Here is a 15,709-nt window from a genome sequence, read left to right as displayed (position 1 = left end):
TTTTTGTGGGACGTGGTGATTTTAAAACTACAACTTTGGCTAGAGTGATGAAAGGTTTATTTTTTGCTGTCTGTATCCCTGTTAGGGAAATTTACCCATCCCTTTTAATTGATTAGTGTCAGACAGAAAAGGAAGAGAGGCGGAATCTCCTTAACGGGAATATCAAGAGCAATAAATACAATTTAGTGGGGAAAGGTTAGAACTTCTGTCAGGGTATTGCTATATCCCCATATATGCGGTCCTCTCCTTACTTCCTGCCAGGTGGCTGTTGTCAGACAGAATAGGAAGTGAGTTGAAATCACCTCATAGGGTACACAGCCAGCATTTAATACCTGACCTTGTCCATTCTACATTAAAAAACATTGGCTGAACGGGGCTTTAAAGGTGAAGTATGGCCAAAGCTCTTTGGCCCTGCTTCTCCTCTGGATCACAAGAGTGCAGTCTGTTCCGCTCTCACTCAGCTGGTCCAGGCTGGGTAAAGATCCTGACTTTACAGTTGGGATCCACCCAGAAGCCTGGACCGGCAGCTGGCTCGGCCTCTCAGGGAGCCTCTGGGAGACTAAGCCAGCTGCTCCCGCCCCCTCCATAGCCCAGTACTCCAGTGAGTGCTAGAGGGGCAGAGTAGAGAGCCGGTGACTGATAGTCACCTCTCTCTGCTCAGAGTGGAGGGGAGAACTGAGCGATCAGCGGTGTTTAAACGCTTAGTTTAGGGGTGGCAGGGGACAGATGCAGCATCGGGTCCATACTGCCATCTAGATAAGTATACTTTTTTTTAGAGGGAGGGGGGAACCCAAACTTCTCTTTAAAGGAGAATGAGTGAGCATGTTCAGTGAAAGATCTTACGTTGTAATTGTATATCTCCATGCACTATCCTAGTCTGATGAATTTGTTTCCTATACAGACATGACTGAATTTTTAATTTTTGATTTTTGTGTTCTTACCCATGTATCTAAATACACAGCCAGATAAACACCTGAAGCTATCAGAACTATCCAGATAGAACAGAGTTATATGGGTGCTTTGAAAGGAAGTAGTGCAAATGAACAATTGAAAGATTACCTCTATTCTGATCCTTTTGTATTATACTGGATAACAGATGTCATGTTTTGTCACCCATCCATCAGTAAAGTTAAAACCTAATGATAGTCTTTACTATAAAGAGGGTTGGCTCCGCCACTTATACATATGAGGTTTTAACTATTTTTTTACTGATATTCTTATTATTTTGTGTGCACTCTTGTGATTAAAATAATGTAATTTCTAATTGCATAGCATGGCTCTCTAATATGAGACACTACTTGTTTTATGTACAGATAATAAATCTTTCAGCATGGGCTCTTGTGCAGTCACCTAGGCCAGCTGGTGTGTAGGAGTGATGTCTCCCTACACTGAGTTGTTTAATGTGAAACATGACTGATAGGCAGAGCAATGAGCACCTCTGCTTGCCATTCTTGTACAGTATATCACACATCAACTATGTAACATCATAAACACATATGATATTTTCCCTGCCAGTATTCTGTAATGGACACATTTTTTGTATTTCGTATCTGCAGAACCTTTTCTTTAGCCAACACCCATCAAGAAGGCAAGCATTTAATCATACCCCCTTTTTGAGATGGGAACAAAGGACACCTATTAGCAAAAGTATGTTGGCATAGAACACGCCCCCTTAAAAGAGAATTATACAGAAAAAAAAAAAGATTAGTTAAACTTACAAGTGCTATTTTTCACCACTACTATTCATTTATATTGGCTTTTGAAATTTGCAAATGCAGAAATTTAGAAATTGGATGAAAGGTTTAGTACTGGGAAACACTTTTGAAAGATAAAAAGTGCATTTTATATACAACTATATAGATCAGACCAAACTGAGGGACAAATGAGGTAGAAAGAGGGACTTTGTTCCAAATCAAGGACAGTCCCTCAAAATCGGGGACATTTGGGAGCTATGATTTAACTGTGCCTTATGTTTTAAATTGTTTTTTTTTAATTTCATTAAAGTGATTATAAAGGCTTGTTTTTTTTCTCCTAAAAAAAAAAAATATACATATTATACTTACCTGCTCTATTGCAGTGGATTTGCACAGAGCAGCCTGGATCCTCCTCTTCTCAGGTCCCTCTTCTGTGCTCCTGGCCCCTCCCTCCTGTTCAGTGCCCCTACAGCAAAGAGATTGCTTTGGGGGCACTTGAGCTGAGTCACAGCTCCCTGTGTGCATTCAGACACAGAGCCCTGAGCCGGCCCCGCCCCCTCTTTCCCCTGATTGGCTAGCTGACTTTTATTGACAGCATCGGGAGCCAATGGCACCGCTGCTATGTCGCATGGACATTGCTGGACAGAGAATGACCACAGATGCATTAAGATAAAAAACCTTCTGCCTTTACAACCACTTTAAGTCAAAAAGTCAAATACAGTTTACTGTAAAGCACCTAAATGAATGCAAGTTTCATGTTTTCTTTTTGGTTTACATTTACTTGCTGTTTGCTGCTGCTGTATTTGTTCTGAAACCATTCCTGGACTTGGGTAGGGACATCCCTAAAAACACTGCTAAACTCCTGTAGGAGAAAAAATGTCTTTAGCAAATCTTCACATTTATCATGAACTTTCCTGCTCTCCGTACCCCCCCCCCCACTCCACTACAGAAATATCTGTATATTTTTTTATTTACTTTTTTTTTACTGTAGATGTTTTGGTACTGCCCCCCATCCTCCCTCCTCGCCTAGGATGTGTGACTTGGATATCCCAGGAGGTACTGGGACCAGGGCAGTCTTTAATATTGATTGGACCCTGGGCAAAAATTTTCTTGGCCCCGCCCCCATGCAATTTCACCCTTCACCTGCTCTGAGACATACAATAAATAGCAGCTAGACTTAAAATCAGTTTACTGTTTAAGATCAGGCAGCAATTGCGATTGGTTGCCAGAGGTTACAGCATATCATTACTGCTTACTGACTAGTTGCTAGAGGTTACAGCACACATTACGGCTCACTGATTAGTTGCTGGAGGTTACAGCAAATGATTTCTGCTTGTTAATTGGTTGCTAGAGATTACTGTACAGTAATACTGCTCACTAGAAGTTACAGCACATCATCTTCTCACTGCAGGGGGTCATGATATACATATAAATGCCACCTTTACTTACATATCAATGCCGCGGGCCGCAGCTATTTACTTATGAATGCCGCCGCTATGTACATTTAAATGCTGGTTATTTTCATGTAAACACAGGGTCTGCAGGTGAGTCATCTGTACACAACAATAGGGCAGAGCTGGGAAGCATTAGTACCAGCACTTCACACTGAGATATCGGGACTCAGCACAGGACTAAAACTTCATGGGACAAGGGAATTTAAACTGGGATAGTTGGAAAGTATGAGGCAGCTGCTTTGGGCCCCACAACAACGACAGGGCCCAGGGCAGATGCCCCTTTTGCCCTGCCTTAAAGACAGCCCTGACTGGGAGTACTGCATGTTATTCCATTCATTAAAGGAGAAGGGGGCATGTTGCATCATTGGGGGGCTGCGCCTGAACCCAGAAGAGCCTCCCAATGCCGTCACAGGAGAAGATGGTAGCACAGGACCTAAATGATGGCTGCAGAGAAGAGGATCTCAGCAAGACAATGCTGGATCCTCTGGGTAGATGAGTATCTTAACTGAGCAAAGCCCAGCATCAAGTAAGCAGGGAATAAATAAATAGGGGTGGGGGTAAGGGTGAAATATCTATTTAAGGGTAGAAACTACACATTGGACATATGTTTTAGTAACATGATTCCACTTAGGTTACCAATCCTGTAAACTTTTGTGAATTTCATGGAAAGAGGAGCCAGTCCAATCTATGGATACCAATATATAGCAGTGTTGAAGATGCAGAGCAGAACAACCTCATCTGTGCTGACTTATAGGACAGCCAGGATGATGTAGATGAATATAGCCAATATCTGCAAACCGTTTTTGAATTGAATTGAATGATATTACACAATCCACAAGTCTTGACTCAGTTCCCATGCAATTGCTTACAGTATATACAAAACATTTAACCTGTCATCTTTTAAATTATGGTATAAAGTTCTGGCTATAGCTGTAAAAGCCTAAGAACAATATGAATAGTTGTACTTTATGTACATTTAAAAGTCAACTGAGCCCAGATATCGCCAAGAAAACCATGCATTCTGAAGTGTATTTAAAATCAGAACATTTTATACAGCAGTTGGCACCCCTGTCAAGTTTTTATTACTGTTTATGACTATGCTAAGTTAATTTACCTGATGACTGCTCTCATTGGGACTAAAAGTGATCAGAAATCAAAACTTCTGAGTAATTAGTAGAACAGGAATAGAGGGGAGATCATCGAAAAGGCCTGTCCTGGTGACAGCTGTCAAAAAGGGGACTTCCATTACTTTGGAGAATTTTCCTCTCACTTATACAGAACAGGAAGTGAAGGTAAATCTTGCCAACGGGGCACAGGTATAAAAAAACAGGATAAAAAGGGATTATCAATTATATCCAAAATGAGGAAAAGATGAGGTGCCGCTGAGCTACCCCTAATTTAGCTTTGCTTTGCTTTTCCAAGTCTGACTCCTGAACATATGAGTCACAAATAAGGTCTCCTGGTTACTGGTCTTCTAGTTGCCTGACCTTATCCTAATAATACATACTGTCCCCTTGGTTGTAATAGCATAGCAGTAGCAATTAAGAAAGGCCCATAGTTAAGATTGATATAAAAGTTATGGAGTTTTATTTGATACTATAATGAAATTTCATAAACCAGGAGAAGGCAAGTATTATCAACATGAGGTTGATCATTTGGCTTTTTTCAGTCCTTAGATGACCTCTCTCCTTTCTCGTAGGTTAAAGAGTCATGCCAAGGCAAATTAAATAAAGTGAGGCAAATGTAAATCTTTGATTGGTAAACCTGCACAAACGTATTATAAACCAAATATTTATAATTCTTGTATAAACCCAATACTGACTAGTTATCCAAACTACCCATTCATCAATTAAAGATCAAAAGCCATACATATCATTAGTCCTGTGTATACATTGACATTTTATTTAATATTAAAATAATTTTCTGCTTGATTTATATACACCCACCAGCCACTTTATAAGGTACACCTGTTCAATTACTTGGTAACATAAATTGCTAATCAGCCAATCAGATTGCAGCAACAAAATGCATTTAGGCATCTAGACGTGGTGAAGACGACTTGCTGAAGTTCAAACCAAGCATCAGAATGGGGAAGAAAGGGGATTTAAGTGACTTTGAACGTGGCATGGTGGTTGGTGCCAGACAGGCTGGTCTGAGTGTTTCAAAAACTGCTGAAAAACTGCTGATATACTGGGATTTTCACGCACAACCATATCTCGGGTTTACAGAGAATGGTCTGAAAAAGAGAAAATATCCAATGAGTGGCAGATGAAAATGCCAGAGGTCAGAGGAGAATTGGTATACTGGTTCAAGATAATAGAAAGGCAAAAGTAGCTAATAAAAACACTCATTACAACCAAGGTATGCAGAATACCATCTCTAAACGCACAACACATCAAACCTTAATGCACTTGGGCTACAGCAGCAGAAGACCACACCGGGTGCCACTTCTGTCAGCTAAGAACAGGAAACTGAGGCTACAATTTGCACTGGGTCACTAAAATTGGACAAAAGAAGATTGGAAAAACGTTGCCTGGTCTGATGAGTCTCGATTTCAGATATTTTCTTGGCGCACTTTTTTTGCCCCTTAGCACCAATTGAGCATCAATTAACCACATGCCGACCAGCCGCCGCAGTTGTACTGCGAGCCGATGTGAGTGCCCGGCGGTCTCGATCACAGCCAGTCTCCCACGATCGCCGCTGAGACACGGAGAACCCGGAATTGTGTGTGTAAACACACAGTTTCCGGTTCTCTGAGGGGGGAACAGACAGATCCTCTGTTCATACAGAGTATGAACAGCGATCTGTTATCTTCCCTGCACAGTCCACTCCCCCCTTCAGTTAGAACGCAAACTAGGACACACTTAACCCCTTTACTGCCCCCTAGTGTTAACCCCTTCACTTCCAGTGACATTTTCACAGTAATCATTGTATTTTTAATCGCTGTATTAATGCCAATGGTCCCAAAAATGTGTCAAAATTGTCCGACGTGTCCACCATAATTACTAGTAAAAAAATAATTAATAATAAAAATGCTATAAATCTATCCCCTATTTTGTAGACGCTATAACTTTTGTGCAAACCAATCAATATACGCTTATTGCGATTTTTTTTTTTTTTTTTTTTTAGCAAAAAGTCAAAAATAATGCGTTTTTTTTTTCAAAATCGTTGCTCTTTTCTTGTTTAGAGCGCAAAAAAAACAACGCAGAGGTGATCAAATACCACCAAAAGAAAGCTCTATTTGTGGGAAAAAACGGACGTCAATTTTGTTTGGGTACAATGTGGCACGACTGCGTATTTGTCAGTTAAAGCGACGCCGTGCCGAATCACAAAAAGTGTTCTGGTCAGGAAGGGGCTAAAATCTTCCAGGGCTGAAGCGGTTAAACGCCACGGCCTACCTGAGTATTGTTGTAACCATGTCCACCCCTTTATGACCACAGTGTACACATCTTCTGATGGCTACTTCCAGCTGGATAATGCACCATGTCACAAAGCTCCAATCATCTCAAACTAGTTTCTTGAACATGACAATGAGTTCACTGTACTCCAATGGCTTTCACAGTCACCAGATCTCAATCCAATAGAGCACCTTTTGGGGTGTGGTGGAACTGGAGATTCGCAACATGGATGTGCAGCCGGAAAATCTGCAGCAACTGCGTGATGCTATCATGTCAATATGGACCAAAATCTTGGAGGAATGTTTCCAACACCTTATTGAATCTATACCATGAAGAATTAAGACAGTTCAGAAGGCAAAAAGGGGAAAAAGGGGTCCAACCCGGTACTAGCAAGATGTACCTAATAAAGTGGCCGCTGAGTGTATATCTAAGTTATTTCTTATATATATATATATATATATATATATATATATATATATATATATATATATATATATATACTGCTTGCATCAAGCATGCTCTTTCATTTAGACAAGTCACCTATAGGCAGTACGCCAAGTCACAAGAATTACTAAACAACCATTTTTTCTTAAAATAAATCAATAAACCATTTGGCTTGGTTTTAGAAAATGTGTTCAGTCTGCTAAAGCAAGAAAGGTGATAAATCTATTGTGATATAATGATTTCGTTTAGCTGCTTGTTCTAATTCCGTTTTCATTTTTCACGGTTCATGTTCATGGTTCACTTGTAACATTTGAATTCCTTTATAAACATGAGATCTATGATTATTTTCTGCAGAAACCTAGCTTTTTCAAAACACAAAGGAATGAAGTCACACCCCTGAGATCAAGCAGAATTTCAATTAACCATGGTGATTTTCAAAATGGCTGGAAATCCAGATGGGACTAAGAAAAAGAATGATGCGACATAGTTGCACCAGAGAGTCTGCACATTATTGTATTGACTTGATGGTATAATATGTCATAGGCTACAATGAATGGGTAGAATACATCCATTTCAGCTCTACATTTTCACATTAAGGGATCTTTTCTTGAACATTTTTCAGGGTTGGATTTTTTTTTTTTGTTTCTTTGTTTTCCAGGCTTTTAATAAAGACAACAAAATGATTTTCGTATAGCAGCTGTACTGATCCGACTCCCCATAAATCTACATGTGTTCTGTCATTTGCTTTTTTTTAGAAGCCATCCTCTCGTATGAAAATGCTGTAGGGTGGATGTACTAAATGCATACATGCTGTTACTTTTTAGAATTTGCCCATTGCAAAGGGAGTTTCCCTTGGTTTAGTGAATGTGGTGGAAACTCACTTTACAAAGAATACCCCATCACATGCAAGAAAAAAAAAAAGTCATTTTGCTTGCAAATGATTGGATGATGCAGGTCGGCAGCGTTTCACCTCATTCACTAAGCTAAATGAAATTTTCCTTGCAAAGTGAACAGCCTATTTGCCTTTAGTAAATCAAAGGATGTGCTGGAAATGGAGCGAGTACAAAGAAGGGCAACAAAGCTAATAAAGGGTCTGGAGGATCTTAGTTATGAGGAAAGGTTGCAAGCATTGAACTTATTCTCTCTGGAGAAGAGACGCTTGAGAGGGGATATGATTTCAATATACAAATACCATACTGGTGACCCCACAATAGGGATAAAAATTTTTTGCGGAAGGGAGTTTAACCTCCCTGGCGGTATGATTATTTCAGATTTTTGATGCTGAAAGCGGTACCATTATTTTGCACAGAAATTTGGCGTTTTTATATTATAGGCCTGTAATTCTTAGGAATAATTCACTTAAATCTGTCCAAACAAGAGTCTAGTAGACTTCCCGGGTATGATAAAGTTCGAAAAACGAAATAAAAAATTATAATATAATAAATAACTATAATTATAACAAATAATATAATAATAATAAAAATTATTCAATAATGTAATCAAATCAAAAACACTGAAATTTGCTCAGTTGCAGAATTGTCGCTTTCGTTACTTTTAGTGTTTGATGACGGATTTCCCCACAAATCACTATCACTCAATTCTGCAAGTGATTCTAATTTATTATCACTGTTTTCTAGCTGGTCTAAAACCACTTTTGATGTAAAGGGGCAGTTTTGGTTGCTATGGACAATCTCCAGTTTCCAGGCAGAAAGAACAATATATATATAATATAAAACTGCATGCAGGACACTGGACAGACCACTAGGGACAAAGGGGATGTGTAATTATTTGATACAGTACTGTAATCTGTAAGATTACAGTATACTGTATCTGTACTGTGTGTTTTACTTTTTGAATTTGGCGCCGAACTCCGTCCCCGTGTGTCGCAACGCTCGCAGGGAATGGAGCTCGGCACTGTGAATCGAGCGAGACACGGCGGCTCGCAGATCACAGCGGGGAGACATCACCGGATCCAGGGGACAAGGTAAGTAAACTCTACAAGGATTCTGCGATGTGATCCCGCTCGGGGATACCGCTTTTGGTATTCAAAAACCACCCTGAGCCAGACTCGGGAATACCGCCAGGGGGGTTAACAAGACTCGTGGCTAATCATTAAAATTAGAAGAGAAGAGGTTTAACCTTAAACTACGTAGAGGGTTCTTTACTGTAAGAGTGGCAAGGATGTGGAATTCCCTTCCACAGGCGGTGGTCTCAGCGGGGAGCATTGATAGTTTTTAAGAAACTATTCGATAAGCACCTGAGCGACCACAACATACAGGGATATACAATGTAATACTGACATATAATCACACACATAGGCTGGACTTGTGTCTTTTTTTCGACCTCACCTACTATGTAACTATGTAACCCCTATGTGTATGTAGAAAGTTGATTGAAATTCCAACTTGCAGCCCAGTGGTATGGCAGAGCAGTCCTCTTTGTAGGCCTCCACACACTTGCCAGCCATGTGTGTGACAATTCTCACTGGCCATGTGTGTGCTTGGCTGAATACACGCCAACACATCCTTCCACATGTTACTTCACAGAGTTACAAGGTAGCAACACCATCTACTTTAATCAAGCATACACTATTTTGAAAAGCTGTTTTATTGTATGTTGTTGGAAATCACAAAACCCTAACACGCTTATTGGTTCTGACATGTTTTGCTCTGTCCAGGGGCGTAATTGTAGAGTCTGGAGTGCCTGAATTCTCTGGTGGCTCACCGGCTTACTACAGAAGATATTCAGAGCAGGGAGTGTTACAGAGTAAATTTAGGGAAATGCCTGGAACCAGGCAGTGAGCTCCTAATGCTAACCCGAGAAAGGCAGAGATCTCACTCACTATACTCCAGGGAACATATAAATGGTCTTCTATGTCTGAAAGCTACATTTTACATTTGAGCACACTGCTATTAGAATGCAAGTGTTTTAGTAGCATTTCGTCTGCTTAAAGTGAAGCATTGCTTTTCCCATGTAGGCTAAAGCAACAAGATCCCTTAACTGCTCTCCACCCCACCAGTTTCTTGCATTCACCGTCCTAACAGCTATGGTCACATTTGCCCAGGAGAACAAACATTTCTCAGCCACAACAGCATGAGAGTTTTATGCTCTTCCATTTTAAGACTTAATATGTATTTTACTTTGTTCTGTGAATAGAAGCAGCAAGTGGGTGGGAAATGAACCAAACCTGTTTCTTGAAACAACTGTTTGTCATCCTGGATTTCTTGCCCAGAGATGGAATCATGCACACAGGATAAAGACGGAGCCTAAACAGGGCTTGGGATTGCAACCTATTTACTTTAGAATTCATTCAAACAGGATAGAAAGGACCAAAGGCAGTGTTCATTTTCCTAAACTTCCATCCTTTTTCAGCATGTTCAACAAATATGATAGCAAAGCTCTTCCAATAGGAACACTGCATCTATTATTAACTTAAAGCAGAACTTAAAGCATAACTTCAGTACATTTTTTCATCTATCCATCTAGTAAATCCTCTGCCCTTATTGTTTTAACTTTTTTTCTGCCAGTAAATACCTTATACAACCCACTTCCTGGTTTTTGTCTGGAAAAAAGCATAGACTTATGACATCATGCACAGCCCTCTCTCTCACTCTCGTGAGAGTTTGCCAGGAAGGGAGTGGGGATGAGTCATAAGAGGGTCAATGAGAGCTGCAGAGCTGGAGGTGTGCCTCTGTGTGTGTAAATCCAGGAAGTGAAAAGGCAGAAGCTTCAGCTGCCCACAGTTAAAATGACTGCAGCTAGACTCAGTGGAGGGAGATTTCTGCAGCATATTTAGCAAGTACAGAATCACAGTATATCCAAAATAATATGCAAAGTGGATGGAGGAAGCTTCAGAATGGCAAAGACGTTTTTATTACAAATTATGTGAGCAGACTGTAGTTCCTCTTTAAAGTGATACTAAACCCACAACAGTAAACAAGTCTGTATATGCAGTAAGGTCAATATTCCTATCGCACACGTTGCTGGCAAATATGGCTCATAAAATAGTGGGTGCTGCAGCGATTACCAGTTGGGTCCTGGAAACATCAAGCAAGTGTACATATTTGCCAGCACACCATGGATGGACAACTTCTGTTCAAAGGTTTTTTTTTTTAATGAAAGAGATCACATCACAGGGACAAGTGCAATGTTTCGGAGCCGCGCAGGGCCCCTTCGACAGGCATGCCCTGTGCGGCTCCGAAAACGTTGCACTTATCCCTGTGATGTGATCTCTTTCATTAAAAAAATGAAAGATGGTAGTTGTCGATCCATGGTGTGCTGGCGAATATGTACACTTGTATATGCAGTAAAGCATGTTTGTTATACTCACTGTGGAACCTAAGAAGTTAATCCTCTGCATTGTGTAAAAAGGCTGTTTGATCCTGTCTTCTCTGTCACAATTCCCCAATCCATCTCCTGATAGAACAGAAGCTAGGGGACAAGCCGCACATGCTCAGTTTGGTGTGTATTGCTTGAGAGTTTGTTTTTTTTTTGGGGGGGGGGGAGTGCATGTGATCAGCACAGGGCAAATCAGCACTGTCCAGACAGAGGGTCAGGGATCCTGCAGGCTTATAGGACAGTAAGAGCAGAATAAAAACACCTCCTACAAGCTTTAACCAGGCACTGATAGAACTCACAAGACTGCTATATACTGCTGATGAGAAAAGGTATTTAGCAGTTTATATTTACTAAAACAATTGCATTTCCATGTTCTGTGTACTTTGGGAGACCAGATATAGTGAATGCAGGGTCCTGGGTTTAGTAACACTTCAATTCAACAAATAGCTGCACACTTTTATTTGTTCGACATGTTACAGGAACTTTTTTAAGTCTTTGTTTAAAGCAAGACGTACTAGTATAGATGGAAGGTAAAAGCCAAATATCTACCTACCATTAATTAATTTGCTCTGTACAGCATTATATTTCCAATAAATTATAAATTCCTTTGTAAAAGCTGTCTTTCATGTCCATAGCAGTATTATCAACAGTCCCCATTGCTTCCTAGGACACATGCTATACAAGTAGCTTGTTTTTTATATAGAACATGTTTCTGACAGTGGAGTAAAATTCAATTCCAGCTAATTTGGTTGAAGTCATAACATTGTCACATTGCTGAACATCTGTTGCTGGCTTTCATTATGACTTTATTTAGTAAGAGCATCTATTGCTTTGGGCAAGAAAGTCTTATAAATGTGTGTTATTTCTACTGCCTTTACACATTATTATTTTTTATTGGAAGGGAAATGTCATCCTAGTCATTCTATATGGTCTTTTGGCCATTCCGTAGGTTGCAAAGGTTTTGTGCTATAAAAAATACTTCTGCCAGGAGTGCTTATGGAAAGTTGAGGACAGCTAGACAGCACACAGGTAAAAAGAAGAATAAGGCATTTTATTCATATATATTATGGATCTAATAGGAACAGTGAATGGAGATCAGAGTCTTGTGTTTAATTAAAGCAGCATCATGTCTGCTCTGGATATAACCTTTTGTAAATACAGCAATTGTACTGTATTACATGTTTTTCTGTGACTTTCATTTATGTTATTCTGGTGTGCCAAAACCTAATTACTCTTGTTTTCACTGTAATTATTCCTTTAGTCTCTGAATTATTTTAGTTCCTCAATTATGTGCATCTGTAGAAGACTCCAGCTGCAATTAAGAACTGGGTAACTGTGATTAAATTCATTGCACATCGCTACTGCACACGTGATAGAAAAGATCTTTGGCGAATAATCATGTCAGTAGTTAGCTTGAATTTTTGTAGTATAATGGACATGCTGATTTTTCTTGATCACAAAACAGATTTTTGTTAAATATTGATTTTGCTATTGATCAGGCTGTTAAATTACTTCTCTAGGGAGAAAAAGTGTTTTGAATCTATCGACAGACTTTTAATCTAATCATAATCTAATCATCTATAAAGCTGGAGACTTAGGCCAACCATAGACGCTGCAAATTCCTTTCCTGCAGCCACAAGAAATTTGCACCATTCCCCCATCAACACGGATAGTTCTGACAGGGAAATCCCTCCTGCCGAGCAATTGTCTGCTCCCGGCAGGGGGGCGGAGGGGGGGCAGGGGAAGCCATCCTCTCCGGGAGAAGACAGTGATTATTACTAGCAGCTATAGCAGCCGCTAGCAATAATCGAAAGAGAATCCAGCAGGCTGGTTGTACCCAGTTTGCTCGATCAATCGACTTGGTACATTCAGCCTGCCCATTAACGGTTCAAATCTCGGCCGGTTCCGAGTTGCAGGAAAGAAATTTGCTTGATTCCCCCATCAACACAGTCATTGCTGATGCGGCAATCCCTTCTGCCAGGTCATTGTCTACTCCCAGCGGGGGGACAGGGGAGGGCGGAGGAAGCTGTCCCCACCGGGAGAAGACAGTGGTTATTGCTAGCGGCTATAGAATGCACTAGCAATAATCACGGGTAAAACCTGGCATGCTGATTGTACTCAAGTTGATCTGTTGATCAGCTTGGTACATTCAGCCTGCCCATACACGGTTCAAATCTCGTCCAGTTCCTGCTGTACCGGACGATATTCAAACTATTTATGGCCTGTCCTAGAGGTTGATTTACTAAAGGCATATAGGCTGTTTACTTTGTAAAGGAAGTTGCACTTTGCAAGAGGAATTTCCTCCTCAGAGCTTAGTAAATGTGGTGAAATTTCACTTTGCAAATAATACCCAATCATGTGAAAGGAAAATTAAAAAAACCCTGCATTTTCACTTGCATATGATTGGTGATGGACTTTAGCAGAGCTTTACTTCATTCACTAAACTCTGGGAAAAATTTCTTTGCAAAATGAACTGTTTGCCTTTAGTGAATCAACCCCATAGTATGAAAGGGTACTTCAGGCAAACAGCTAAATACAGTTGACTGAGGATGAGTGAAATTAAGAGATTATTGGGAGATTTTGGCTAAATGCATTGGAGAGCAGAAGGCAAATTTATGGTGATTTTTAAAAGGTGCAACAGACTTTAAAATGCTTCTGACAGTTATAAAGTCTTCACTAAACTGCACTGGACCTGCTCTTGTGCGAAAAAACAACCCCCTCATCAGCTTCATTATTGTACTTTTTTTTACAAAGAAAAAAAATCAGTGAGAAAAAAATGTTTTTTTTTTTTTTTTAGAGGCAATGCAAAAAGCACAAAAAAAAATGAATCCACCCAAAATATACCTCAAAATTTCCAAAACACACTCCCTAAATATTTGTTTGGCAAGCAGATTTCACCCAAGCAGCTCAATAAGCAAAACTGAGCCTTTTTACTGATGAAGAAATTAGTATTTCACTGTTTTTCCAAAAGATATATGCAGCGCCACTCTACAAATGGAGATTTACTAAAGGCAAATAGACTGTGTACTTTGCTAATGCAGTTGCTCCTGACCTTAGTAAATGAGGGGGAGGTTTGCTGACTTCCATCATCCAATCATGTGCAAGGAAAAATGCTGCACTTTTTATTTATTTGGTATTGTTTGTAAAGTGAAGTTTCACCTCAATTAATAAGTTCTGGGGCAATTGCACTTGCACAGTGCACAGTCTATTTGGCTTTAGTAAATCAGCCTAATCTCAGCTACCCACTATTGCTTAAATTCTTCAGTGCACTCTCCCCTCATGTGTTTCAAGATAGAAACAAAAGCTAAAGTGCACATTGCCAACTGAAGATGGTGGGAAAGCCAAAAGTAAAGTGATTCTGGACATGCATCTAACAAACTACGAGTTTTGGAAGGCATTCCATATGAGGCCCTATTACATAAAAAGTCAAAAAGTACCACAAAGCAATTAAGGCTAATACCAGTAGGAAAGAGTTAGGTAGCATGATACAATGCAAAGTATTTGGAGAATATGGAATCCATGGGGCAAGCAATATCTCAATATCTCTTTAATATCTGAATGATCTTAATAGCTTAAAGCAGTATTAAACCCAAAAGCAAACATTTATTTTATTGCAGTTTACCAATCCAGAGTGGAGGCACTCTAATACAGGAGGTGTGTTACTAGCCAGATCACCAGGTAAAAATAGAGGGGAAAAAAAGAAAAAAAAAAAAAGAAAATTATGGAGCCACCACATCTAATGAATGGTAAGCTGCAATATATTACATTTTTGGTTTTAATACAGATTTACATGGCTTGCAACTGATTTCCCTGCACCCTATCTAACCCTCTCTTTTCAAAGCCACCCTTTCTAACTCCCTCCAAACACACTTTTTTGTTTTTCTTTGCTTCGTATTTTCTCTTTCTTCTCCCACTTTCATTTCTTGTCAACTTAGCATAGTCTCCTGTTGTTTAGGTTATTTTTCCATCCAGCCTGCAGTTTTACCTTACCACAATTTGAATGTGACTATTACAAGTGAGACTCTTGGAGTTTCTTATCTTAATCTTTGAACTAAAGCCTTTGCAAATGTATACACATGCCTAATGCGTGACTTTTTTTCTCCAATAAAAAAAAAAAAAAAAAGGAAAATATCTTACTTTCTCTAGAAGCTGCAGATTAGCAATGTATGCAGCTATTTCGTTTATGATTTACCTGAATACCTAGACGCTTCTCCATCAGAGTTTAGATCTCTCTCGATTGTATGATACTTTATATTTACACCGCAATCAAACAGTGCATCCAGGTTAGCTTGTACGTTAGAAATATCTTACAGAGATTGTATTGGCTTTGTGTCATCTACAAACACAGAAATTATATTTTTGATCCAAGCCCCTGTAGCTT

At 39.7% G+C, this 15,709-nt stretch overlaps 2 protein-coding genes across 5 annotated transcripts in view; both read left to right on the top strand.

Moving 5' to 3' along the window:
* Window positions 1-15,709, top strand: part of RPL22L1 (ribosomal protein L22 like 1) — a 541,480-nt gene that overhangs the window by 409,785 nt on the left and 115,986 nt on the right. The window lies entirely within an intron of this gene.
* Window positions 1-15,709, top strand: part of SLC7A14 (solute carrier family 7 member 14) — a 90,976-nt gene that overhangs the window by 29,657 nt on the left and 45,610 nt on the right. For 3 of the 4 annotated variants that reach the window (XM_073626193.1, XM_073626195.1, XM_073626196.1), the window contains one exon: window positions 14,946-15,074. The exons of the other annotated variant lie outside the window; for it this stretch is intronic. The gene's annotated coding sequence lies outside the window, so the exon portion shown is untranslated. The remainder of the gene's footprint in view (window positions 1-14,945; window positions 15,075-15,709) is intronic. 4 annotated transcript variants of the gene reach the window in all.

This window comes from Aquarana catesbeiana, linkage group LG04 (genome assembly GCF_042186555.1).
Source record: "Aquarana catesbeiana isolate 2022-GZ linkage group LG04, ASM4218655v1, whole genome shotgun sequence".
In the NCBI taxonomy this organism is placed as follows: domain Eukaryota; kingdom Metazoa; phylum Chordata; class Amphibia; order Anura; family Ranidae; genus Aquarana; species Aquarana catesbeiana.
This window is presented reverse-complemented; position numbering and strand designations above follow the sequence as displayed.